Source organism: Nycticebus coucang, chromosome 5 (genome assembly GCF_027406575.1).
Source record: "Nycticebus coucang isolate mNycCou1 chromosome 5, mNycCou1.pri, whole genome shotgun sequence".
Taxonomy (NCBI): domain Eukaryota; kingdom Metazoa; phylum Chordata; class Mammalia; order Primates; family Lorisidae; genus Nycticebus; species Nycticebus coucang.
The window spans coordinates 63,608,418-63,633,224 of record NC_069784.1 but is presented as its reverse complement, the minus strand read 5'-3'; the positions used below and the strand labels follow the sequence as shown (position 1 = coordinate 63,633,224).

Genomic DNA, 24,807 nt, shown 5'->3' with positions numbered 1-24,807 from the left:
ATGGGGCCAGTGCCCTACTCCTTGAGCCACAGGCTTCTCCCGGGGATGTTCAATTTTATCAAATGCTTTTTCTGCATCTGTTGAGAGGTGTGGTCTTTGTTTTTGCTCCTGTTGATATGGTGAATTATGTTTATAGATTTATGTATTTTAAACCAGCCTTGCATCCCTGGGATGAATCCTAGTTGATTGTGATGTATGACTTTTTTAATAACAAGATGTAATCTACTCGCTAGGATTTTATTGAAAATTTTTTCATCTGTATTCATTAGTGAAATTGGTCTGTAATTCTCCTTTTTGGTTGGGTCTTTTCCTGGTTTTGGTATCAGGGTGATGTTTGCTTCATAGAACATGTTGAGGAATATTCCTTCCTCCTTAATTTTTTGGAATAATTTCTGTAGTATGGGTATAAGCTCTTCTTTGAAGGTTTGATAGAATTCTGGTGTGAAGCCATCTGGACCAGGGCATTTTTTTGTTGGGAGATTTTTTATTGTTTCTTTAATCTCAGTGCTTGAAATTGATCTTTTCAGAAGGTCTATTTCATCTTGATTAAGTCTAGGGAGGGGGTGTGATTCGAACAATTGATTCATTTCTTCTATATTGTCAAATTTCTGGGCCTAGACTTTCTTGTAATATTCAGAGACAATCTCTTGTATCTCTGTCGCATCTGTTATTATTTCTCCTTTATCATTCTGATTGAGGTTACTAGAGTTTTTACTTCTCTATTTCTAGTAGGTCTGGCCAATGGTTTAATTAATTAATTTATTTTTTTTTTGTAGAGACAGAGTCTCACTTTATGGCCCTCGGTAGAGTGCTGTGGCCTCACACAGCTCACAGCAACCTCCAATTCCTTGGCTTAAGGTGATTCTCTTGCCTCAGCCTCCCAAGTAGCTGGGACTACAGGCACCTGCCACAATGCCTGGCTATTTTTTGGTTGTAGTTTGGCCGGGGCCAGGTTTGAACCCGCCACCTTCGGTGTATGGGGCCGGTGCCTTACCAACTGAGCCATAGGCGCCGCCCGGTTTAATTTATTTTATTTACTTTTTCTTCTTTTTTTTTTTTTTTCTAGACTATCTTTTATTTATTTATTTTTTTTTATTGTTGGGGATTCATTGAGGGTACAATAAGCCAGTTACACTGATTGCAATTGTTAGGTAAAGTCCCTCTTGCAATCATGTCTTGCCCCCATAAAGTGTGACACACACTAAGGCCCCACCCTCCTCCCTCCATCCCACTTTCTGCTTCCCCCCCCCATAACCTTAATTGTCATTAATTGTCCTCATATCAAGATTGAGTACATAGGATTCATGCTTCTCCATTTTTGTGATGCTTTACTAAGAATAATGTCTTCCACTTCCATCCAGGTTAATACGAAGGATGTAAAGTCTCCATTTTTTTTTAATAGCTGAATAGTATTCCATGGTATACATATACCACAGCTTGTTAATCCATTCCTGGGTTGGTGGGCATTTAGGCTGTTTCCACATTTTGGCAATGGTAAATTGAGCTGCAATAAACAGTCTAGTACAAGTGTCCTTATGATAAAAGGATTTTTTTCCTTCTGGGTAGATGCCCAGTAATGGGATTGCAGGATCGAATGGGAGGTCTAGGTTGAGTGCTTTGAGGTTTCTCCATACTTCCTTCCAGAAAGGTTGTACTAGTTTGCAGTCCCACCAGCAGTGCAAAAGTGTTCCCTTCTCTCCACATCTACGCCAGCATCTGCAGTTTTGAGATTTCGTGATGTGGGCCATTCTCACTGGGGTTAGATGATATCTCAGGGTTGTTTTGCTTTGCATTTCTCTAATATATAGAGATGATGAACATTTTTTCATGTGTTTGTTAGCCATTCGTCTGTCATCTTTAGAGAAAGTTCTATTCATGTCTCTTGCCCATTGATATAAGGGATTGTTGGCTTTTTTAATGTGGATTAATTTGAGTTCTCTATAGATCCTGGTTATCAAGCTTTTGTCTGATTGAAAATATGCAAATATCCTTTCCCATTGTGTAGGTTGTCTCTTTGCTTTGGTTATTGTGTCCTTAGCTGTACAGAAGCTTTTCAGTTTAATGAAGTCCCATTTGTTTATTTTTGTTGTTGTTGCAATTGCCATGGCAGTCTTCTTCATGAAGTCTTCCCCCAGGCCAATATCTTCCAGTGTTTTTCCTATGCTTTCTTTGAGGATTTTTATTGTTTCATGCCTTAAATTTAAGTCCTTTATCCATCTTGAATCAATTTTTGTGAGTGGGGAAAGGTGTGGGTCCAGTTTCAGTCTTTTACATGTAGACATCCAGTTCTCCCAGCACCATTTATTGAATAGGGAGTCTTTCCCCCAAGGTAAGTTCTTGTTTGGTTTATCAAAGATTAGGTGGTTGTAAGATGTTAGTTTCATTTCTTGGTGTTCAATTCGATTCCAAGTGTCTATGTCTCTGTTTTGGTGCCAGTACCATGCTGTCTTGACCACTATGGCTTTGTAGTACAGACTAAAATCTGGTATGCTGATGCCCCCAGCTTTATTTTTGTTACTAAGAACTGCCTTAGCTATACGAGGTTTTTTCTGGTTCCATACAAAACGCAGAATCATTTTTTCCAAATCTTGAAAGTACGATGTAGGTACTTTGATAGGAATGGCATTGAATAGGTAGATAGCTTTGGGAAGTATAGACATTTTAACAATGTTGATTCTTCCGAGCCATGAGCATGGTATGTTCTTCCATTTGTTAATATCCTCTGCTATTTCCTTTCTGAGGATTTCATAGTTTTCTTTATAGAGGTCCTTCACCTCCTTCGTTAGGTATATTCCTAGGTATTTCATTTTCTTTGAAACTATGGTGAAGGGCGTTGTGTCCTTAATTAGCTTCTCATCTTGACTGTTATTGGTGTATACAAAGGCTACTGACTTGTGTACATTGATTTTATATCCTGAAAGATGACTGTATTTTTTGATGACTTCTAGGAGTCTTGTGGTTGAGTCTTTGGGGTTCTCTAAGTACAAGATCATGTCATCAGCAAAGAGGGAGAGTTTGACCTCCTCTGCTCCCATTTGGATTCCCTTTATTTCCTTGTCTTGCCTAATTGTATTGGCTAGAACTTCCAGCACTATGTTGAATAGTAAAGGTGACAGAGGACAACCCTGTCTGGTTCCAGTTCTAAGAGGAAAAGCTTTCAGTTTTACTCCATTCAGTAAAATATTGGCTGTGGGTTTGTCATAGATAGCTTCAATCAGTTTTAGAAATGTGCCACCTATGCCTATACTCTTCAGTGTTCTAATTAGAAAAGGATGCTGGATTTTATCAAATGCTTTTTCTGCATCTATTGAGAGGATCATATGATCTTTATTTTTGCCTCTGTTAATATGGTGGATAACGTTTATGGACTTGCGTATGTTAAACCAGCCTTGCATCCCTGGGATGAAGCCTACTTGATCATGATGAATGACTTTTTTGATGATTAGCTGTAATCTATTGGCTAGGATTTTGTTGAGAATTTTTCCATCTATATTCATGAGTGAGATTGGTCTGAAATTCTCCTTTTTGTTTGGGTCTTTTCCTGGTTTTGGAATCAGGGTGATGTTTGCTTCATAGAATGTGTTGGGGAAGATACCTTCTTCCTCAGTTTTTTGGAATAATTTCTGCAGTACAGGAATAAGCTCTTCCTTGAAGGTTTGATAGAATTCTGGAGTGAAGCCATCTGGACCAGGGCATTTTCTAGTTGGAAGCTTTTTTATTGTTTCTTTGATCTCAGTGCTTGAAATTGGTCTGTTCAGGAGGTCTATTTCTTCCTGGCTAAGTCTAGGGAGAGGGTGTGATTCCAAATATTGGTCCATTTCCTTCACATTGTCAAATTTCTGGGCATAGAGTTTCTGGTAGTATTCAGAGACGATCTCTTGTATCTCTGTGGGATCAGTTGTTATTTCCCCTTTATCGTTTCTGATTGAGGTTATTAGAGATTTTACTTATCTATTTCTAGTTAGTCTGGCCAATGGTTTATCTATTTTATTTATTTTTTCAAAAAACCAACTCCTTGTTTCATTAATTTTCTGAATGATTCTTTTGTTTTCAATTTTGTTGATCTCTGATTTGATTTTGGATATTTCTTTTCTTCTACTGAGTTTAGGCTTAGATTGTTCTTCTTTTTCCAATTCCATAAGATCTCTTGTGAGATTGTTGATGTGCTCTCTTTCTGTTTTTCGAATGTAGGCATCTAAAGCGATGAATTTTCCTCTCAAAACTGCTTTTGCAGTATCCCACAGGTTTTGGTAGCTTGTGTCTTCATTGTTGTTATGCTCAAGGAAGTTAATGATTTCCTGTTTGATTTCTTCCTGCACCCTCTGTTATTCAACAGAAGATTGTTTAATTTCCATGCCTTTGGGTGGGGTCGAGCATTTTTGTTAGAGTTGAGTTCCACCTTTAGTGCCTTATGGTCTGAAAAGATACAAGGTAAAATTTCAATTCTTTTGATTCTGTTGATATTTGTTTTGTGTCCCAGGATATGATCAATTTTGGAGAATGTTCCATGGGGTGATGAGAAGAATGTATATTCTTTATCTTTGGGATGGAGTGTTCTATATGCGTCTATCAAGCATAGTTGTTCTAGGGTCTCATTTAAATCTCTTACATCTTTGTTTAATTTCTGTTTAGAGGATCTGTCCAGCTCTGTAAGAGGTGTGTTAAAGTCCCCTGTTATGATGGTATTATCAGATATCATATTGCTCAGACTGAGTAAGGTCTGCTTCAAGAATCTGGGAGCATTTACATTGGGTGCATAAATATTTAGAATTGAAACGTCTTCTTGTTGTAGTTTTCCCTTGACCAATATAAAGTGACCATCTTTGTCTTTTTTGACTTTAGTTGCTTTAAATCCACATGTATCTGAAAATAAGATTGCAACTCCTCTTTTCTTCTGAATTCCATTTGCCTGAAAAATTGTCTTCCAACCCTTGACTCGGAGCTTTAATTTGTCTTTTGAAGCCAGGTGTGTTTCTTGCAGACAGCAAATGGATGGCTTGTGTTTTTTAATCCAGTCAGCCAATCTATGTCTCTTCAGTGGGGAATTCAAGCCATTAACATTTATTGAGATAACTGATAAGTGTGGTAGTATTCTATTTGTCTTATTTGGTGAGAGTCCATTGCTTAGTTTTGTCTTTTGCATCAGTGTGGAGGTTAGGTTCTGTCCTTTGATTTCTGAGTTCTTACTTTGCTGCTGATCCATTGTGGTGGTCAGTGTGCAGAACAGGTTGAAGTATTTCCTGTAGAGCTGGTCTTGTTGTGGCGAAGTTCCTCAATGTTTGTATATCCGTAAATGATTTGATTTCTCCGTCAATTTTGAAGCTTAGCTTAGCAGGGTACAGAATTCTGGGCTGAAAATTGTTCTGTTTAAGTAGATTAAAGGTAGATGACCATTGTCTTCTTGCTTGGAAAGTTTCATTAGAGAAGTCTGCGGTCACTCTGATGGATTTGCCCCTGTAGGTCAACTGGCGGTTACTCCTGGCAGCTTGCAGAATCTTTTCTTTTGTCTTGACTTTGGACAGGATCATCACAATGTGTCTTGGAGAAGCTCGGTTAGAGTTGAGGCAACCCGGGGTCCGATATCCCTCTGAAAGCAGTGTGTCAGAATCTTTGGTGATGTTTGGGAAATTTTCTTTTATAATATTCTCTAGTATGGCTTCCATTCCTCTGGGGCATTCTTTTTCCTCTTCTGGAATTCCTATAACTCGTATGTTGGAACGCTTCATAAAGTCCCATAATTCTGACAGTGAACGTTCTGCTTTCTCTCTCTTCTTTTCTGCCTCTTTTACTGTCTGAGTGATCTCAAGAACTTTGTCTTCTACCTCTGAAATTCTTTCTTCTGCATGGTCTAACCTGTTGCTGATACTTTCCATTGCATCTTTAAGTTCCCTAATTGACTGTTTCAGTTCCTTCAGGTCTGCTATATCCTTTTTATATTCTTCATATCGTTCATCTCTGATTTGATTCTGTTTTTGGATTTCCTTTTGGTTATTTTCCACTTTATTAGCAATTTCCTTCATTGTTTCCATCATTTCTTTCATTGTTTTCAACATGTGTATTCTCAATTCCCTTTCTGTCATTCCTAACATTTCTATACTGGTGGAATCATCTGCAGTAGTTACCTCATGGTCCCTTGGTGGGGTTGTTCTAGACTGATTCTTCATGTTGCCTGGAGTTTTCTGCTGATTCTTCCTCATGAGTGATTTCTTTTATCTGTTTCCTTGCCCTAATTTTCCTTTCACTTCCTCTTGCTCTTTAAGCTCTTGTGCCTGTGGACTAAGGGTTACAGGACCAGAAGGGTGAGAAGGTTGAAGAGCAAAAAAAGGGGATGAAAGAAAGGAGGACCGAGTGATAAGAAAAAAGAAAGAGAAAGGAGAGGGGGTGGGTATAAGGAATATTGACGAAAAGAAGAGAGGCACAGAAAGAGGGAGACAGGGCAATATAGGTGTACAGTAGGGTACTTTGACACAACCTTAAAAAACCCCACCTTCTGGGGGTGCCCAGTTGCGTGGTTCCCTTGAGGTCAGCAGCTCTTTGCTAACCTGATCAGACACAGTACCCCACCTCCACCAAGTAGAGAGGAAAGATAAAAATGCTATAAATCAAACCAAAAGAAGCAAACAGAAAACTTTACGGGGATAAAATTGGGTGAAAAACCAAATTATATCGGTAGAAACACTAGCAAAAATGAAGTTGAAGTTATTAAAAAAGGCAGCAATGGGAAATTATAATTAAACTAGGAAAATTGAGAAAGAAAAAGGGATCTGTGTGGAAAAGATTGAAATTAAAAAAACAAAAGAACATCGGCAACGTCAAAATAAACAAAAATAACAACCAAACAAAAAAAAAAAAAAGAAAAAAATACACAACAAAAAACAAAGCAGTTTGTATATGTTATTGAATATTGTCTGGGCAACACGTGGTCTTCTGGAGTATGAGATGTTAGTCACAGTTCTGATACGACTGGAGGTTGCTGATTTCTCAAACCCCAGCTGGTAGACACCCTAAATCTCTCTTCAGCCTACTTAAAAGGCACTTTGAACTTGTAAACTTGCTGAGCAGAAGCTTTCCCAGCTTTCTTGCTGGAATCGCTGCTGAGGTGGCTATCCACTTACCCAGTGTGCCAAAACTGGTCTCACTCTGCCCCTGAGGGTTAGGGCTGCAAGGCGGCTCAGACCCCACACTTAGGCTACTTGGTTGCTGGGTTACCAGCTCCCACCCGTTTCTAGCTCTGCGACCCTGAGGGCGGAGGTTGCCGGGGCAGATCACTGACAATGGATCCGTGTGACCCACCGCCAAACACTATTAGCTCCGTCTGGCTCAGCGGCTCAGACTGGGGCCCTAGACAACGGCCAAAGTTCTCCGCACTCCTGCTCAGGCTTCCCCAAGGCAGTTCAACTCAGTGCCAAGTCCAAGGACATCAAAACAGTTCACAGGTAAGGCCTTTCTCGTTTGCAGTCTCGCTGCTACTGAACTTACAGTTGTGGGCGGGTTTAGACGGATTGAACACACCGACCACTTGCCGGTTTTCCACTGTTTCAGTCCTCCTCTTGGGGTCCAGAAGTCTCTCGCTGACTCCCTGTATCTTCATAGGAGTGATGATAGGCAGTTCCCACCAGCCAGAGATGCCTGGAGTCCTATCTCCCCAGACTCACGGTGCCCAGATGCAAGGAAGCTGTTACTCGGCTGCCATCTTGCTCTGCCTCCCCTCTTTATTTACTTTTTCAAAAAAACAACTTTTTGTTTCATTAATTTTTTTGAACAATTTTTTTTTGTTTGTTTTCAATTTCATTAATCTCTGACTTAATTTTGGCTATTTCTTTTCTTCTGTTTGGTTTAGGGTTAGATTGTTCTTGTTTTTCGAACTCCATAAGGTGGTTTGTGACTGTGCTGGTGCGTTCACTTTCTGTTTTTCAAGGGTAGGCATGTAGCGCAATAAATTTTCCTCTCAGGACTGCTTTTGCCGTATTGCAGAGGTTTTGGTAACTTGTGTCTTCATTGTTGTTGTGTTTGAGGAAATTTACAAGTTCCTCTTTAATCTCTTCCTGGACTCTGCTATCATTCAGCATAAGGTTGTTCAGTTTTCAAGACTTTGCTTGGGAAAGAACAATTTTGTTGGAGGTGAGCTTCACCATTATGGCCTTGTGGTCTGAGAAGAGACATGGTATAATTTCTATTCCTTTAATTTTGCTGAGGTTTGATTTGTATCCTAGGATGTGATCTATATTGGAGTATGTGCCATGAGCTGATGAGAAAAAAGTATATTCTTTTACTTTGGGATGGTGTGTTCTTTATATGTCTTATTAATCCCATTTGATCTAGGGTCACATTTAAGTCCTTTGTATCCTTGTTTACTTTCAGTTTAGAGCAGCGGTTCTCAACCAGTGGGTTGTGACCCCTTTGGGGGTTGGAAAACACATATTTCCGGTGATCTTAGGAACCAAGACACCGCTCCTCTATCCATCTCCAGGTGGGTCCCCCCACATGCAGATACGCCCACATACCCGTCCTGATGACATCATCTGTATTAAAGGGTTGTGGCATTAGGAAGGTTGAGAACTACTGATTTAGAGAGTCTGTCCAGTTCTATCAGAGGTGTGTTTGAAGTGAGCCTGATCAGGAACTTTACCCCCCTTGTGGATGTTTTACCCACTGCTGAACCACAGTAGGGCCACTCTAGACAGCACCCCAAAGTGGCCCCCAAATTCCGCTGGGGAGTGCCTACTTCTTCAGTCTTTTAAGAGTTCCTGAGCCTGATAGGGGCAAAGGTCTGCTTCCTGCAGGCACCCAGCAAAGTGTCTGCTTATATAAGCCACTGGTGCCTTTTCCTGCTACGGCTTCTCTCTGTATGGGAACCCTTCCCCTGTGGATGCTTCACAGGTTGCCATCTTCCTTAGAGCTGCTCCAGCCAGCAATCTAATCTGGCTACCAAATTCCGTTCGGGAGAGCACCACCTAGCCTTCCCCATGAAGCATAAACCATGGGAAGATTCTCCTTGGATCTTGCCACTGCAGCCACGGCAGCCGCTGCCTGCCCTCCGCCACCACAGCCTGGGTGTGCTCCTAGAAACTTGTCCAAGTGTGTGTGTTCTCTGCAACTCTGGCCAAATCCAGCTGTCCATCTCCATGCTGCACACTCCAAGCCACTGAATATTCCACACTGGGACTGATTCAGCCCTATCCCTCTGCCCTTTTGCTCTAGGAAGGCTCAACTAAATGTCCTTGCTGTCTGCCATCATCCTCTGCCTCCCAATTTGACTTTAGATAGTGTTTTTTGGAAAGGTTTTATGTTAGGATAGGATGTTGAGGAGGGAAATCATGGACTGAGAAAGGGTCTGTGTTCTGGAGGATATAAATGAGACTATGTGGTGGAGAGTAAGAGCCGGATCACACAGGCAAGTAGGGTGTGACAAGGAATTTTAATTAATTAATTAAATTTAATTAATTAATTTTTTTTTTTTATTGTCGGGGATTCATTGAGGGTACAATAAGCCAGGTTACACTGATTGCAATTGTTAGGTAAAGTCCCTCTTGCAATCATATCTTGCCCCCATAAAGTGTGACACACACCAAGGCCCCACCCCCCTCCCTCCTTCCCTCTTTCTGCTTCCCCCCCATAACCTTAATTGTCATTAATTGTCCTCATATCAAAATTGAGTACATAGGATTCATGCTTCTCCATTCTTGTGATGCTTTACTAAGAATAATGTCTTCCACGTCCATCAGGTTAATATGAAGGATGTAAAGTCTCCATTTTTTTTAATGGCTGAATAGTATTCCGTGGTATACATATACCACAGCTTGTTAATCCATTCCTGGGTTGGTGGGCATTTAGGCTGTTTCCACATTTTGGCGATTGTAAATTGAGCTGCAATAAACAGTCTAGTACAAGTGTCCTTATGATAAACTTTCACTCTGTTGATCTGGGTAAGTGCTGTGGCATCATCACAGCTCATAGCAACCTCAAAATCCTGGCCTCAAGAGATCCTCTTGCTTCAGCTTCCCAAGTAGCTGGGAGTACAGGTGTGTACCTCCATGCCTGGGTGGTTTCTGTTTTTAGAGAGATATGGTCTTGCTCTTGTTAAGGCTGGTCTCAAACTCCTGAGCTTGAGCAATCCATGCGCCTCAGCCTCCCAGAGTGCTTGGATTATAGACATGAGCTATTGCACCCATAATTTTTAATATTTGTATACTTTTAAGGTACACTTGCAAACCACTGAAGTTTTTTAAGCATTGTAATGATCTGACTTCAGTTCTGTGCTTACAGAATCGAAGGAGACAAGGAAGTGGAGAGACTAGGAACTTGCTGTGGTAGTCTGGGTGAAAGACAATGGTGATGATTTAGAAGTAGGAGATGAAGAGTAGAAGGCTAATTTGAGAGATACTAAAAGGGGAAAATGTACAGAACTTGATGTTGTATTTAGAATGAGGGAAAGAGAGTCAAAATTGAGTGCTAAATTTCTGCCTTATGCAGTGGGATGATTGGCATCACAAAGGGAGTATTGGAAGAGAAGCAGGTTGGTGAAGTTATTCTGAAGATCCTGCTTGCTGGCAGGCTGGTGGCCATGGAATTTGGAATCTACTAAGGAGTGTGTAACAAAACTCACCTGCTGAATCTCAAAAAAATATCCTGGTTGCTGAAATAGAGATGTGGAGTAAACAGTTGGATATGTGGTTGGGAATTCAAAGAAGTTTGAGTTGGAGATACACATTTGGGAATCATCAGCATAAACACAGTTTTTTTTTTTTTTTTTTTTTTAAATAGAAATGGGGTCTTGCTTTGTTGCCCAGGTTAGAATGTAGTCATAGCTCAATATAGCCTCAAACTCCTTGCCTCAAGTGATCCTCCTGCCTTAGGCTGCTGAATAGTTAGGACTATAGGCACACACTACCATGCCTGGTTAATTTTTTTATTTTTTATTTTTTTGTAGAGATAGGGTCTTGCTATGTTACTCAGACTGGTCTAGAAACTCCTGGCCTCAAATGATTCTCTCGCCTTGGCCTTACACAGTTTAAATCTTCCACTATCTTCCACAATTTAAAGATAATATTTAAAGGAATGGTAGTTGATCAGTCAGAATTTAAGTACAGACATACCTTGGATATATTGTAGGGTTTGGTTTCAGACCACTACAATAAAGCAAATATCTTAATAAAGCTAGTCATAATAAGTTTCTGGTTTCGGGCGGCGCCTGTGGCTCAGCGGGTAGGGCGCCGGTCCCATATGCCGGAGGTGGCGGGTTCAAACCCAGCCCCGGCCAAAAAAAAAAAAAATAAGTTTCTGGTTTCTTGCATATAAAAGTTATGTTTATGCTATATTCTAGTCTGTTAAGTTGTAATGGCATTATGTATAAAAAAATCAACATACATACCTTACTTAAATATTTTATTACTAAATATGCTAATGATCATCCGTGTCTGCAGTGAGTTATCATATTTTTGCTGGTAGAAGGTCAGCATTTTCATGGAGTAGATTCGATGCCAAGAAACCACTTTGTTCATCTATGAGAAGCAATACCCCATCCCTTCAAGTTTGTTTATTTATTTATTTTTTTGCAATGCTGAATTTTATGTGTCAAGCATTCAAATTTTATCATGATATTGAAGCAATTCAGTCACATCTTCAGGTTTCACTTTAATTTTAGTTTTCTTGCTGTTTGTGCCACATCTGCAATTACTTCTTCTGGGTGGTGCCTGTGGCTCAAAGGGGTGGTAGGGCACTGGCCCCATATGCCGGAGGTGGCGGGTTCAAACCCAGCCCTGGCCAAAAACTGCAATTACTTCTTCCACTGACATCTTGTACCTATGAAAGTCATCCATAAGGGCTGGAATCAATTTCTTCCAAACTTGTGTTACTGTTGATATTTTGACCTCCCATGAGTCATGAATGTTCTTATTGAGATCTAGAATGGTGAATTATTTCTTGGAAAGTTTTTTTATTTTTAAATTTAGTCAAATTTAGCAGTGGGGGGGGGTTGTATACCAACTTTAGTGACACTAATGTTACTGGTTCTGATAAACCACTACCATTGGACTAGCCCTTTCTGGGAAAGTTTCAATTTGCTTTGCATAGCTCCGTCAGAGGATTTACTGTCTAGGGCATCTGTAGCCTTATGACATGTATTTGAAAGTTGAAATTACGCCTTGACCTAGGGGCTGCAGAACGGATGTTGTGTTAGCAGGTAGGAAACCAGTATTAGTCTCCTTGTACATCTCCATCAGAGCTACTGGGTGACGAGGTGCATTGAAATGATCAGTAATACTGTGAAAGGAGTCTTTTATTCTAAGCAGATGTCAACAGTGGTCTTGAAATATTTAATAAAGCATGATGTGCTGTCATTTAGGCTTTACTGTTCCATTTGTAGAGCATAGGCAGGGTCAATTTAACATGATTCTTTAGGGCCTTAGGATTTTAGGAATAGTAAATGAGCATTGGCTTCCACATGAAGTCACCAGCTATATTATTAGCTCCTGATGAGACAGCCTCTCTTTTGAGGGTTTGAAGCCTGTGAAAGTCCTGGATGGCATCTTCTTCCAATAGAAGGCTACTTCATCTACATTGAAAATCTGTTTTATTGCAAGACATGATTGCAAGAGGGACTTTACCTAACAATTGCAATCAGTGTAACCTGGCTTATTGTACCCTCAATGAATCCCCAACAATAAAAAAAAAAAAAAAAAAAAGAAAATCTGTTTTATTTTATTTTAAACAGACAAAGTCTTGCTTTGTTGCCGAGGCTGGAAGAGTGGGATCATAGCTCACTGAGGCTTGAACTCCTGGGCTCAAGTGATCCTTCTGCCTCAGACTCCCAGACAGCTAGGACTTCTGGTGTGTGGCTACTGTGCCAGCTAACTTAGAGGTGGCATCTTGTTAGGTTTCCTAGGTTGGTCTCAAACTCCTGACCTCAAGTGATTGTCCCTCCTTGGCCTTTCAAAGTGTTGGAATTATAGGCATGAGCCATGGCACCCAGCCAAAAATCTGTTTAATATAGCCATCTTCATCAACAATCTTAGCTAGATATTCTGGATAATTTGCTGTAGCTTCTACATCAGCTCTTGCTGCTTCATCTTGTACTTTTATGTTATGGAGATGTCTTTTTTTGGGGGGGAACAGAGTCTTAACTTTGTTGCCTTCAGTAGAGTGCTGTGTTGCTCACAGCAACAAATTCAAATTCTTGGGCTCAGGTGATCTTCTTGTCTCGGCCTCCTGAGTAGCTGGGACTATAGGTGCCTGCCCCAACGCCTGGCTACTTTTAGAGATGAGGTCTCCCTCTAGCTCAGGCTCGTCTCAAACCTGTGAGCTCAGGCAATCCACCCGCCTTGGCCTCCCAGAGTGCTAGGATTACAGGCATGAGCCACTGTGCCTGCCCCCGAGATGTCTTCTTTCCTTAACTTGTGAGCCAAATTCTGCTAGCTTCAAACTTTTTTTTTCTACACATACAGCTTTTTCACTTCTTTCAGCTTTCATAGAATTTTAGAGAGTTAGAGGCTTGCTCTGGGTTAGCCTTTGGCTTAAGGCTGTGGTCTCCAATTCCTGGTGATACTGGAATTTTGTCTTCAGTAGGTCCTTGGTCTGGATGATTTGAAGAATGAATCCACGGACCATAGATCTGTGGTAAGACAGGATTTATTTATTTATTTATTTTTGTTTAATAAATTTTTAATGAACACGTATATAAAATAAAGATACATTTTTTTTTCCATTGTTGGGGATTCATTGAGGGTACAATAAGCCAGGTTACACTGATTACAATTCTTAGGTAAAGTCCCTCTTGCAATCATGTCTTGCCCCCATAAAGTGTGACACACACCAAGGCCCCACCCCCCTCCCTCCGTTCCTCTTTCTGCTCCCCCCCCATAACCTTAATTGTCATTAATTGTCCTCATATCAAAATTGAGTACATAGGATTCATGCTTCTCCATTCTTGTGATGCTTTACTAAGAATAATAAGACAGGATTTGTTTATAGAAAAGAATACAGAAACACCAGAGCTCCTGGCAGGGAGAAACAAACCAAATCGGGGGTGGGGGTGGAAATCTCGCTGTCTGTCTGCCTGCCTGCCTGCCTGCCTGTCTCTCTGGGCTCGTTTTTTTCCAGGGGTCTATATAGTCACATAGGGTCTTCTGTAGTTACATTTGGTGGGACTTGGTAGTTATATTTAGCATGTATGGGTCCTCTATAGTTACATTTCGCAAATGAATGGCTACAATCCCTTTTACTCCCAAGCCTAGGAAACTTACATGAAATTGACCAGGCCTCTCAAATGCAAGGGGAGGGAAACCTAAGGTGCTGGTGTCTCCCCAGCAGTTGTCTGGCCCCTCTGGCTACTGGAGCCTACTGCAGGGGGGGCCCCCTGCCTACCCTCCAGCCCACTGGTTCCCCAGCCTGCTGCCACTGCACCAACACTGCCAAGGCAGAGGCAGCAGGTCTGCCCCTAAGCTCCCCCAGGCTGGCTGAGGGGCCACCTATCCTGTATCACTGGGATGTGGACCAATACTAGTCCATGGCCTTTTAGGAACTGTGTAGCATCACTGCCTGAGCTCCACCTTCTGTCCCCCCATACCCCAATCTGTGGAAGAATTGTGTTCTATGAAACTGGTCCCTTATGCTGAAAAGGTTGGGGACTGCTGGCTTAAGGGGATGTTGTTGCTTGTTAGATCTTCTATCCAGACCACTAAAACTTTTTCCATATCAGCAATGAGCCTCTTTTACTTTGTTATCATTCATGTGCTCACTGGAGTAGCTTTTTTTCAAAAAAAATTTTTTTTTTGCTTAATTAAAAAAAAATTGGCCAGGCACAGGAGTTCATTTCTGTAATCCTAGCACTCTGGGAGGCCGAGGCATGAGGATCACTTGAGGATTGCTTGAGGTCAGGGGTGAGACTCGGCAGACCATGGGCTCAGACACAGAAAGATTTATAGATGAACTACAAAGGTGAGGCAAGTTTCTGCCTGATGGTAGAGAGGCATTGTTGCATAGTAGTTTCATACATGCGCTCAATCTGTATCTTGGTTCGACTCACTGGCCTATCGTTTAGTAGTAGTGTGACTATTATTCTCTTTTGGCTTGGTCTCCTTATTTGTAAAGTTGGGATAACCACAGTACTTATTGTTAGGAATAGGTGAATTAATAATATAAAATACAGTGAAACCTTCATAGTTGACCACCTCCCTACATTTACAACCTCCTTAAGTTGAGCTAATTTTCATAGACCGGCTAATTTTCATAGCTAATTTCATAATTTGCATAGACATGCACCACATGTATGTATCAGTGCAATAGGCCTAGTTCCTTTCTTCGACCACTTCTGTGTGTTGTTTGTTACAATCCCTTGGACAGAGGTATTTTAAATAGCACTTGGCATAAGGTTAAATACATAAAGTTAGCTTTTATTGTTATAGCTTCTGTTTTTTTTTTTTTGGGGGGGGGGATAGAGACTCAAGCTGTCGCCCTGGGTAGAGTGCTGTAGCGTCACAGCTCACAGCAACCTCAAATTCTCAGGCTTAAGCAATTCTCTTGCCTCAGCCTCCCAAGTAGCTGGGACTACAGGCACCTGCCACAATGCCCGGGTGCATATTTTTTTGGTTGCAGTTGTCATTGTTGTTTAGCAGGCCAGGGCTTGGATTTGAACCCGCCAGCTCCGGTGTATGTGGCTGGTGCCCTAGCCACTTGAGCCACAGGCGCTGTGCCTATGGCTTCTGTTTTCATTTTTTCTTTTCTGTTTTCTTTTCAGTGATGTAACTTAAAGTTGTCAGTTGAGAAAGGGATGGAGAATGTTGGTATCTTACAGCAATGAGAAAATATGTGAAACAGTTGTTTGTCATAAAGAATAATGGCATGTGGTGGTATTGACTTTGAGATTGGTAATTATTATTTGTAGTGTCAGTAATCTTTTGCTGTGAGACTTTCTAGAGGCCTCATCTGCATATCTGTAGGCACAAAGAAGTCAGGGTGTCAGGTTCATTGAGGTCTGGGTTTTTCCCAGGTGAGTGTGACAGAATACTGACTGTGGAGCAAGGAGGTTCAGGGTATATTCATAGGAGCCTTATAATAAGCTGTATGGATTCTGACATTTGATAAGAAGGAAAGTGAAGCCTGAAAGAACTGATGGAAACAGGACTGAACTTCAGAGACAGTAGTATGGAGAGAAGCTCTAATTGGGTGAATCATCTTACATATCATGTCACTTATTTTTTTTTTTTATTGTTATTGTCAGTTTCACATGGGGACACAAGGAGGAACCTGTCCTAATACTCTTGATTGGTGCTTCAAAATCTGGTCCCTGCATTAGACTTTGTCGTTTGTTAAAAATGTAGATTTGGAAGCACCACCCCAGAACTACTGAATCACAATTTCTAAGGACTCTGCAATGATTATTTCAAATCTTCTATGTACTTATAGTCCTGTTCCAGAACCTCCTGCTACATTCCTAGGAGATGACCTTGCTGTCTGCTTCTCAGAGAAAATTGAAGCCATCATCTAGAGAAAGTTTTGTGATATCCTGCTATCAAATCTCCTACCCTACCTTCACCCTTTGTGTTCCATCTTCTAGCTGTGCTCTGCATACCACCATTCTGCTTCCTCAGAAATCGCTGACAATTATCTTTATATTTTCTTTTTTTTATTAAATCATAGCTGTGTACATTAGTATGAACATGGGGCACCATACACTTGGTTCATAGACCGTTTGACACATTTTCATCACACATAGCTTTTGTGGCATTTTCTTAGTTATTTTGCTAAGACCTTTACATTCCACATTTACTAGGATTCACAATACCCTTGTAAGATGCATCGCAGGTGTAATCCCATTAATCCCCCTCCCTCCACCTAACTGCCCCCTCCCTCCCCTCCCTTTCCCCCTTCTCCCTATTCTTAGGTTGTAACTGGGTTATAGCTTTCATGTGGAGGTCCTACATTAGTTTCATAATAAGGGTGAGTACATTGGGTACTTTTTCTTCCCTTCTTGAGATATTTTACTAAGAAGAATATGTTCCAGCTCCATCCATGTAAACATGAAAGAGGTAAAGTCTCCATCTTTTTTTAAGGCTGCATAATATTCCATGGTGTACATATACCATAATTTGTTAATCCATTCGTGGATTGATGGGCACTTGGGCTTTTTCCATGACTTAGCAATTATGAATAGGGCTGCAATAAATATTCTGATACAAATATCTTTGCTATGATGTGATTTTTGGTCTTCTGGGTATATGTATCCCAGTAGAGGGATTACAGGATTGAATGGCAGATCTATTTTTAGATCTCTAAGTGTTCTCCATATCTCTTTCCAAAAGGAATGTATTAATTTGCATTCCCACCAGCAGTGCAAAAGTGTTCCCTTTTCTCCACATCCACACCAACATCTCTGGTCTTGGGATTTTGTGATGTAGGCTAGTCTCACTGGAGTTAGATGATATCTCAAAGTAGTTTTGATGTGCATTACTCTGATGATTAAAGATGATAAGCATTTTTTCATATGTCTGAAGGCCGTGCGCCTGTCTTCTTCAGAGAAGTTTCTCTTCAAATCCCTTGCCCAGCCTGCGATGGGATCCCTTGTTCTTTTCTTGCTAATGCGTTTGAGTTCTCTGTGGATTCTGGTTATTAAACCTTTGTTGGAGACATAACCTGCAAATATATTTTCCCATTCTGAGGGCTGTTTGCTTGCTTTACTTACTGTGTTCTTGGCTATGCAGAAGCTTTTTAGTTTGATTAAGTCCCAATAGTGTGTTTTTGAAGCAGCTTCAATTGCCTGGGGGGGTCTTTCTCATAAAAAACTCGCCCAACCCAATTTCTTCAAGGGTTTTCCCTGTACTCTCGTCTAATATTTTTATAGTTTCATGTCTTAGGTTTAAATCTTTAATCCAGTGAGAGTCTATCTTGGTTAATGGTGAGAGGTGTGGGTCCAGTTTCAGTCTTCTACAGGTTGCCAGCCAGTTCACCCAGCACCATTTGTTAAATAGGGAATCTTTTCCCCTTTGAATGTTTTTAATTGGCTTGTCAAAGATTAAATAACTGTGAGTAGCTGGATTCATCTCTTGGTTCTCTATTCTGTTCCAGACATCTACTTCTCTGTTTTTGTGCCAGTACCATGCTGTTTTGATCACTATCGATTTGTAGTATAGTCTGAGGTCTGGTAGCGTGATTCCTCCTGCTTTGTTTTTATTTTTGAGTAATGTCTTGGCTATTCGAGGTTTTTTTCTGATTCCATATAAAACGAAGTATTGTTTTTTCAAGATCTTTAAAGTATGACAGTGGAGTTTTAATGGGGATTGCGTTGAAAGTATATATTGCTTTGGGTAGTATGAACATTTTAACAATGTTGATTCTTCCCAACCATGAGCATGGTATGTTTTTCCATTTGTTAACATTCTCTTTTAAAAGCTATCTCTTTTCTAAGAGTTTCATAGTTCTCTTTATATAGATCTTTCACGTCCTTTGTTAGATAAACTCCCAAGTATTTAATCTTCTTTGGCACTACTGTGAATGGGATAGAGTCCTTAATTGTTTTTTCAACTTGACTATTGTTGGTATATATAAAGGCTACCGATTTATAAATGTTGATTTTGTAACCTGAGATGCTGCTGTATTCCTTGATCACTTCTAAGAGTTTTGTAGTAGAGTCCCTAGTATTTTCCAGATACAGAATCATAACATCTGTGAAGAGCGAAAGTTTGATCTCTTCTGACCCTATGTGGATGCCCTTGATCGCCTTTTCTTCCCTAATTGCGGTGGCTAAAACTTCCATTACAATGTTAAAGAGCAATGGAGACAATGGGTAGCCTTGTCTGGTTCTAGATCTGAGTGGAAATGATTCCAGTTTAACTCCCTTCAATATGATATTGGTTGTGGGTTTGCTGTAGATGGCCTCTATCAGTTTAAGAAATGTCCCTTCTATACCAATTTTCTTAAGTGTTCTGATCATGAAGGGATGTTGGATGTTATCAGAAGCTTTTTCTGCATCGATTGAGAGAATCATATGGTTTTTGTTTTTTAATTTGTTTATGTGCTGAATTACATTTATAGATTTACGTATTTTGAACCAGCCTTGAGACCCTGGGATAAAACCGACTTGGTCATGATGTATGATTTGTTTGATATGTTGCTGGATTCTGTTTGTTAGAATCTTGTTGAATATTTTGGCATGTATATTCATTAGTGATATTGGTCTATAATTTTCTTTTCTTGTTGGGTCTTTTCCTTGTTTGGGGATCACGGTGATGTTTGCTTCATAGAACGTGTTGGGTAGTCTTCCTTCTTTTTCTAACTTTTGGAACAGGTTGAGTAATATAGGTACTAATTCCTCTTTAAAGGTTTGGTAGAATTCTGACGTAAAACCATCTGGTCCCGGGCTTTTCTTTTTGGGGAGATTTTGTATGGTTGATGTTATTTCCAAACTTGATATGGGCCCATTCAACATTTCCACTTGATTTTGGTTAAGTCTTGGAAGGTGACGTGCTTCCAAGTAACCGTCAATTTCCTTCAGATTTTCGTATTTCTGAGAGTAAAGTTTCTTGTAATATTCATTAAGGATTTTTTTGATTTCTGAGGTGTCTGTTGTTACTTTGTCTTTGTTATTTCTGATTGATGAGATTAGAGATTTTACTCTTTTTTTCCTGATTAGGTTGGCCAAAGGTTTATCTATTTTGTTGACCTTTTCAAAAAACCAGCTTTTTGATTTATTGATCTGTTGTATTATTCTTTTGTTTTCAATTTCATTTAGTTCTGCTCTGATTTTGGTTATTTCTTTTCTTCTACTGGATTTGGGGTTGGAGTGTTCTTCCATTTCCAGTCTCTTGAGATGTCCCATTAAGTTGCTTACTTCCTCTGTTTCCGTTCTCCTGAGGAAGGCTTGCAGTGCTATAAATTTCCCTCTTAGAACTGCCTTTGCAGTGTCCCAGAGGTTCTGGTAGTTTGTGTCTTCATTGTCGTTTTGTTCCAAAAATTTGGCAATTTCCTTCTTGATCTCATCTCTGACCCAGCTATCATTCAGCATAAGGTTATTTAACTTCCATGTTTTTGTATGAGTATGTAGATTCCTGTTGTTACGCAGCTCAAGTTTTATTCCATGATGGTCCGAAAAGATGCATGGAATAATTTCTGTTCCTTCAAATTTACTGAGGTTAGACTTGTGACCTAAGATGTGATTGATTTTGGAGTAAGTTCCATGGGCTGATGAGAAGTATGTGTATTCAGTTTTGTTGGGATGAAATGTTCTGTAGATGTCTGCTAAATCTAAATGCTGGATGGTTAGATTTTAATCTGGAATTTCTTTACTCAGCTTTTTGTTGGCGGATAGATCCATCACTGCCAAAGGAGTGTTAAAATCTCCGACTATTATAGAGTTGGAGGAAATCAAGTTGCTCATGTCTGTTAGAGTTTCTCTTATAAATTGAGGTGCATTCTGGTTGGGTGCATAGATATTAATAATTGAAATCTCATCATATTGAGTCTTACCCTTAACAAATATGAAGTGACCATTTTTGTCCTTCGTTACTTTTGTTGGTTTAAAGCCTATTGTATCTGCAAATAAAATTGCAACACCTGCTTTTTTCTGGTTACCATTTGCCTGAAATATGGATGACCATCCTTTCACCCTGAGTCTGTATTTGTCTTTTAAGTTAAGATGTGACTCTTGTGTGCAACAAATGTCTGGCCTGAGTTTTTGTATCCAGTCAGCTAACCTATGTCTCTTTAGAGGGCATTTAAGCCATTCACATTAATGGAGAGTATTGATAAGTTTGGTGATATTTTGGGTATTGAGTTTTTCGAAAGTCCAGTGGGCATTTTTAATCCTTTTGCCATTGTGGACGTTGGAGTTTGATCAGAAGTTTCTGAGTGAGTTTACTTTTGTAGTAGACGATTGGGTTGGTTATTATAGAGGATAGGTCTGAGAATATACTGAAGAGCTGGTTTGGTTATGGCAAATTTCTTTAGCATATGAATGTCATTAAGGTATTTAATTTCTCCATCATAAATGAAACTCAGTTTAGCTGGGTACAAGATCCGGGGTTGAAAGTTATTTTGCTTGAGGAGATTAAAAGTCGGTGACCACCCTCTTCTGGCTTGAAAAGTTTCAGCAGAGAGATCTGCAGTCATTCTAATGTTCTTCCCTTTGAAGGTCATAGTTTTCTTTCGCCTGGCCGCTTTGAGAATTTTCTCCTTCATATTAACTTTAGTGAAGTTAATTATGATATGCCTGGGGGATGTCTTATTGGGGTTGAGTCGTGCTGGGGTTCTGAAGCTATCTGCTATCTGAATTTCAGGTTCTCTAGGCATGTCTGGAAAATTCTCTTTCATAATTTCATGCAGAAGGGCCTCTGTGCCCAGTGAGGCCACTTCATCTGTTTCAAGAATTCCTATGAGTTGGATATTTGCCTTCTTCAAGTTATCCCAGAGCTCTCAGAGAGAATGATCCATTTTTGCTCTCCATTTCTCTTCCTCTTTGAGAGTTTGGGAGCGTTCAAAGGCTTTATCTTCAATGTCAGAGATTTTTTTCTTCTGCTTGGTCCATTCTGTTGCGAAGGGATTCTACTGTATTTTTCGTGTCTTTGAGGCTGCAAATTCTTGCTTCAGTGTGTCTAAGTCTTTGGTGGTTTTGTCTTTAAATTCGTTAAATTCTCGAGACAGCTTTTGAATTTCTCCACGAACTCCTAGTTCCATTTTGTTAATCTTGTTTGCCATCCAAATTCTGAATTCGATTTCTGACATCTCAGCCAGTTGTTTGTGAATGGGATCTTCAATTACATCTGCTGTATCTTTCCTTGGGGGGGGGTTGATCTATTCTGGTTATTCATGTTACCATAGTTTTTCCGCTGATTCCGCCCCATGATTGTTTTACTCCCTTTGATTTTCCTCTGGTGTTTTGTCGAGGACCCGTACAGTGCTGTGGCCTGAGAAACTGGGGCCCTGTTTGGTGTAGAGCGGCTAAGTGGTTCTGTCTTATTTTCAGCTGGTTTCTATGTGACCCTAGTGAAACAGTTACTCTGGGTTGAAGTCTCAGCTGTGGAGAAATGCCAGCAGTCAAGTCACTCCACGCACTTTGCTGCTGATCCATTGTGATGATCACTGTGTAGAACAGGTTGAAGTATTTCCTGTAGAGCTGGTCTTGTTGTGGCGAATTTCCTCAATATTTGTATATTTGTAAATGATTTGATTTCTCCGTCAATTTTAAAGCTTAGCTTAGGCGGGTACAAAATTCTGGGCTGAAAATTGTTCTGTTTAAGTAGATTAAAGATGTAGATTAAAGAAGTAGATCTTGCTTTCCAAGCAAGATGACCATTGTCTTCTTGCTTGGAAAGTTTCATTAGAGAAGTCTACAGTCACTCTGATGGATTTGCCCCTGTAGGTCAACTGGCGGTTACTCCTGGCAGCTTGCAGAATCTTTTCTTTTGTCTTGACTTTGGACAGGTTCATCACAATTTGTCTTGGACAAGCTGGGTTAGAATTGAGGCGACCTGGGGTCCGATATCCCTCTGAAAGCAGTGTGTCAGAATCTTTGGTGATATTTGGGAAATTTTCTTTTATTATATTCTCTAGTATGGCTTCCATTCTTCTGGGGCATTCTTCTTCCACTTCTGGGATTCCTATGACTCGATTTTGGAATGCTTTATAAGGTCCCATAATTCTGACAGTGAATGTTCTGCTTTCTCTCTCTTGTTTTCTGCCTCTTTTACTATCTGAGTTATCTCAAGAACTTTGTCTTCTACCTCTGAAATTCTTTCTTCTGCATGGTCTAACCTGTTGCTGATACTTTCCATTGCATCTTTAAGTTCCCTAATTGACTGTTTCAGTTCCTTCCACTCTGCTATATCCTTTCTATATTCTTCATATTGTTCATCTCTGATTTGATTCTGTTTTTGGATTTCCTTTTGGTTATTTTCCACTTTATTAGCAGTTTCCTTCATTGTTTCCATCATTTCCTTCATTGTTTTTATCATGTGTATTCTCAATTCCCTTTCTGTGATTCCTAACATTTCTTTATAGGTGGAATCCTCTGCAGTAGCTACCTCATGGTCCCTTGGAGGGTTTGCTCTGCACTGGTTCTTCATGTTGCCTGGAGTTTTCTACTGATTCTTCCTCATGAGTGATTTCTTTTATCTGTTTACTTGCCGTACTTTTCCTTTCACTTCCTCTTGCTCTTTAAGTTCCCGTGCCTGTAGACTAAGGTTTCGATGAGTCCTTTTGGTATATTACCACGAGGATGAGAAGGTTGAACAGCAAGAAAGGATGAAAGAAAGAAGGAAGGAGTGTAAAGAAAATAGAGAAAGGAGAGGGGGTGGGTAAAAGGAATATTGACAAAAAGAAGAGAGGCACAGAAAGAGGGAGACAGAGCAATACAGGTGTACAGTAGGGTACTTTGACACAACCTTAAAAATTCCCAACCTCTGGGGGTGCCCTGTTGGGTGGTTCCCTTGAGGTCAGCAACTCTTTGCTAACCTGGTCAGACACAGTACCCCACGTCCACCAAGTAGAGAGGAAAGACAAAAATGCTATAAATCAAACCAAAACAAGCAAACAGAAAACTTTACGGGATAAAATTGGGTGATAAACCAAATAATAGGGGTAGAAACACTAGCAAAAATGAAGTTTTTGTTATTGAAAAAGGCAGCAATGGGAAATTGTATTTATACTAGAAAACTGGAGAAAGACAAGAAAAAATCTGTACGGAAAAGGTTGAAATTAAAAAACAAAAGAAGAACAACAACATCAAAATAAACAATAAACAAACAAAACAAAACAAAAAAACAACCAAAAACAAAGCAGCGTGTATATCTTGTTGAATATTGTCTGAGCAACAGGTGGCCTTCTGGGGTATCAGATGTTAATTACAATGCTGAAACGACTGGAGGCCTCAATTGATTTCTCAAACCACACAGGGTAGACACCCTAAGTCTCTCTTCAGCCCTCTTAAAAGGCACTTTAAGGTTCTAAAATTGCTCTGCAGAAGCTTTCCCAGGAAAGTGCTTGTTGCTGGATCACTGCTGAAGTGGCTATCCACTTACCCAGTGTGCCAAAACCGGTCTTACTCTGCTCCTGAGGGTTAGGCCTGTAAGGCGGCTCAGATCCCGCCTTTAGGGTGCTCAGTCACTAGCTTACTAGGTCCCGCCCGATCCTTGCTCTGTAACCCCTAGGGTGGACCTTGTTGGGGCAGTTCTCTCATAATGGCTCCCTGCGGCCCACAGCCAAACACTATTAGCTCCGTGGGTACAGCGGAACGCCCAAAGTTCTCTGCACTCCCACTCAAGCTCTCCCCAAGGCAGTTCAAGTGAGTGCCAAGTCCAAAAACACCAAAACAGTTCACAGGTAAGGCCTTTCCGGTTTGCAGTCTTGCTGCTACTGCACTTAGAGCTGTTGGTGGGATTAGATCAATCGAACACACGCGATTACTTACCAGTTTTCCACTGTTTTTGTCCTCCTCTTGGGGTCCATAATTCCACGCTGATTCCCTGTATCCTCAAAGGGATGATTATAGGCAGATCCCACCAGCCAGATATGCCTGGAGTCTTATCTCCCCAGACTCACCGTGCCCAGATGCAAGGAAGCTGTTACTCAGCCACCATCTATGAGAGAGGTTTTTATGTTTGTTTTTCTTTTCTCTAATGTTTTTCATGCGTCTAGAACAATGCCTGGTATACGTTAGGCAACCATTAAATATCTGTTAAATAAACTAAGTGAAGTAAAGTAATCCAGGCGAGATGATGCTGGAGGTGGTGGGAGATGCTCAGATCCTGTATGTATTTTGAAGGTTGATATGATAGGAACTGCTGGTGGATTGGAGGTGACACATGAGAGGAGACAAGGATC

At 40.4% G+C, this 24,807-nt stretch overlaps 1 protein-coding gene across 5 annotated transcripts in view; it reads left to right on the top strand.

Moving 5' to 3' along the window:
- Nucleotides 1-24,807, top strand: part of RNGTT (RNA guanylyltransferase and 5'-phosphatase) — a 425,603-nt gene that overhangs the window by 7,803 nt on the left and 392,993 nt on the right. Inside the window, exon 2 of one of the 5 annotated variants that reach the window (XM_053591689.1) lies at nt 13,561-13,614. The exons of the other annotated variants lie outside the window; for them this stretch is intronic. The gene's annotated coding sequence lies outside the window, so the exon portion shown is untranslated. The remainder of the gene's footprint in view (nt 1-13,560; nt 13,615-24,807) is intronic. 5 annotated transcript variants of the gene reach the window in all.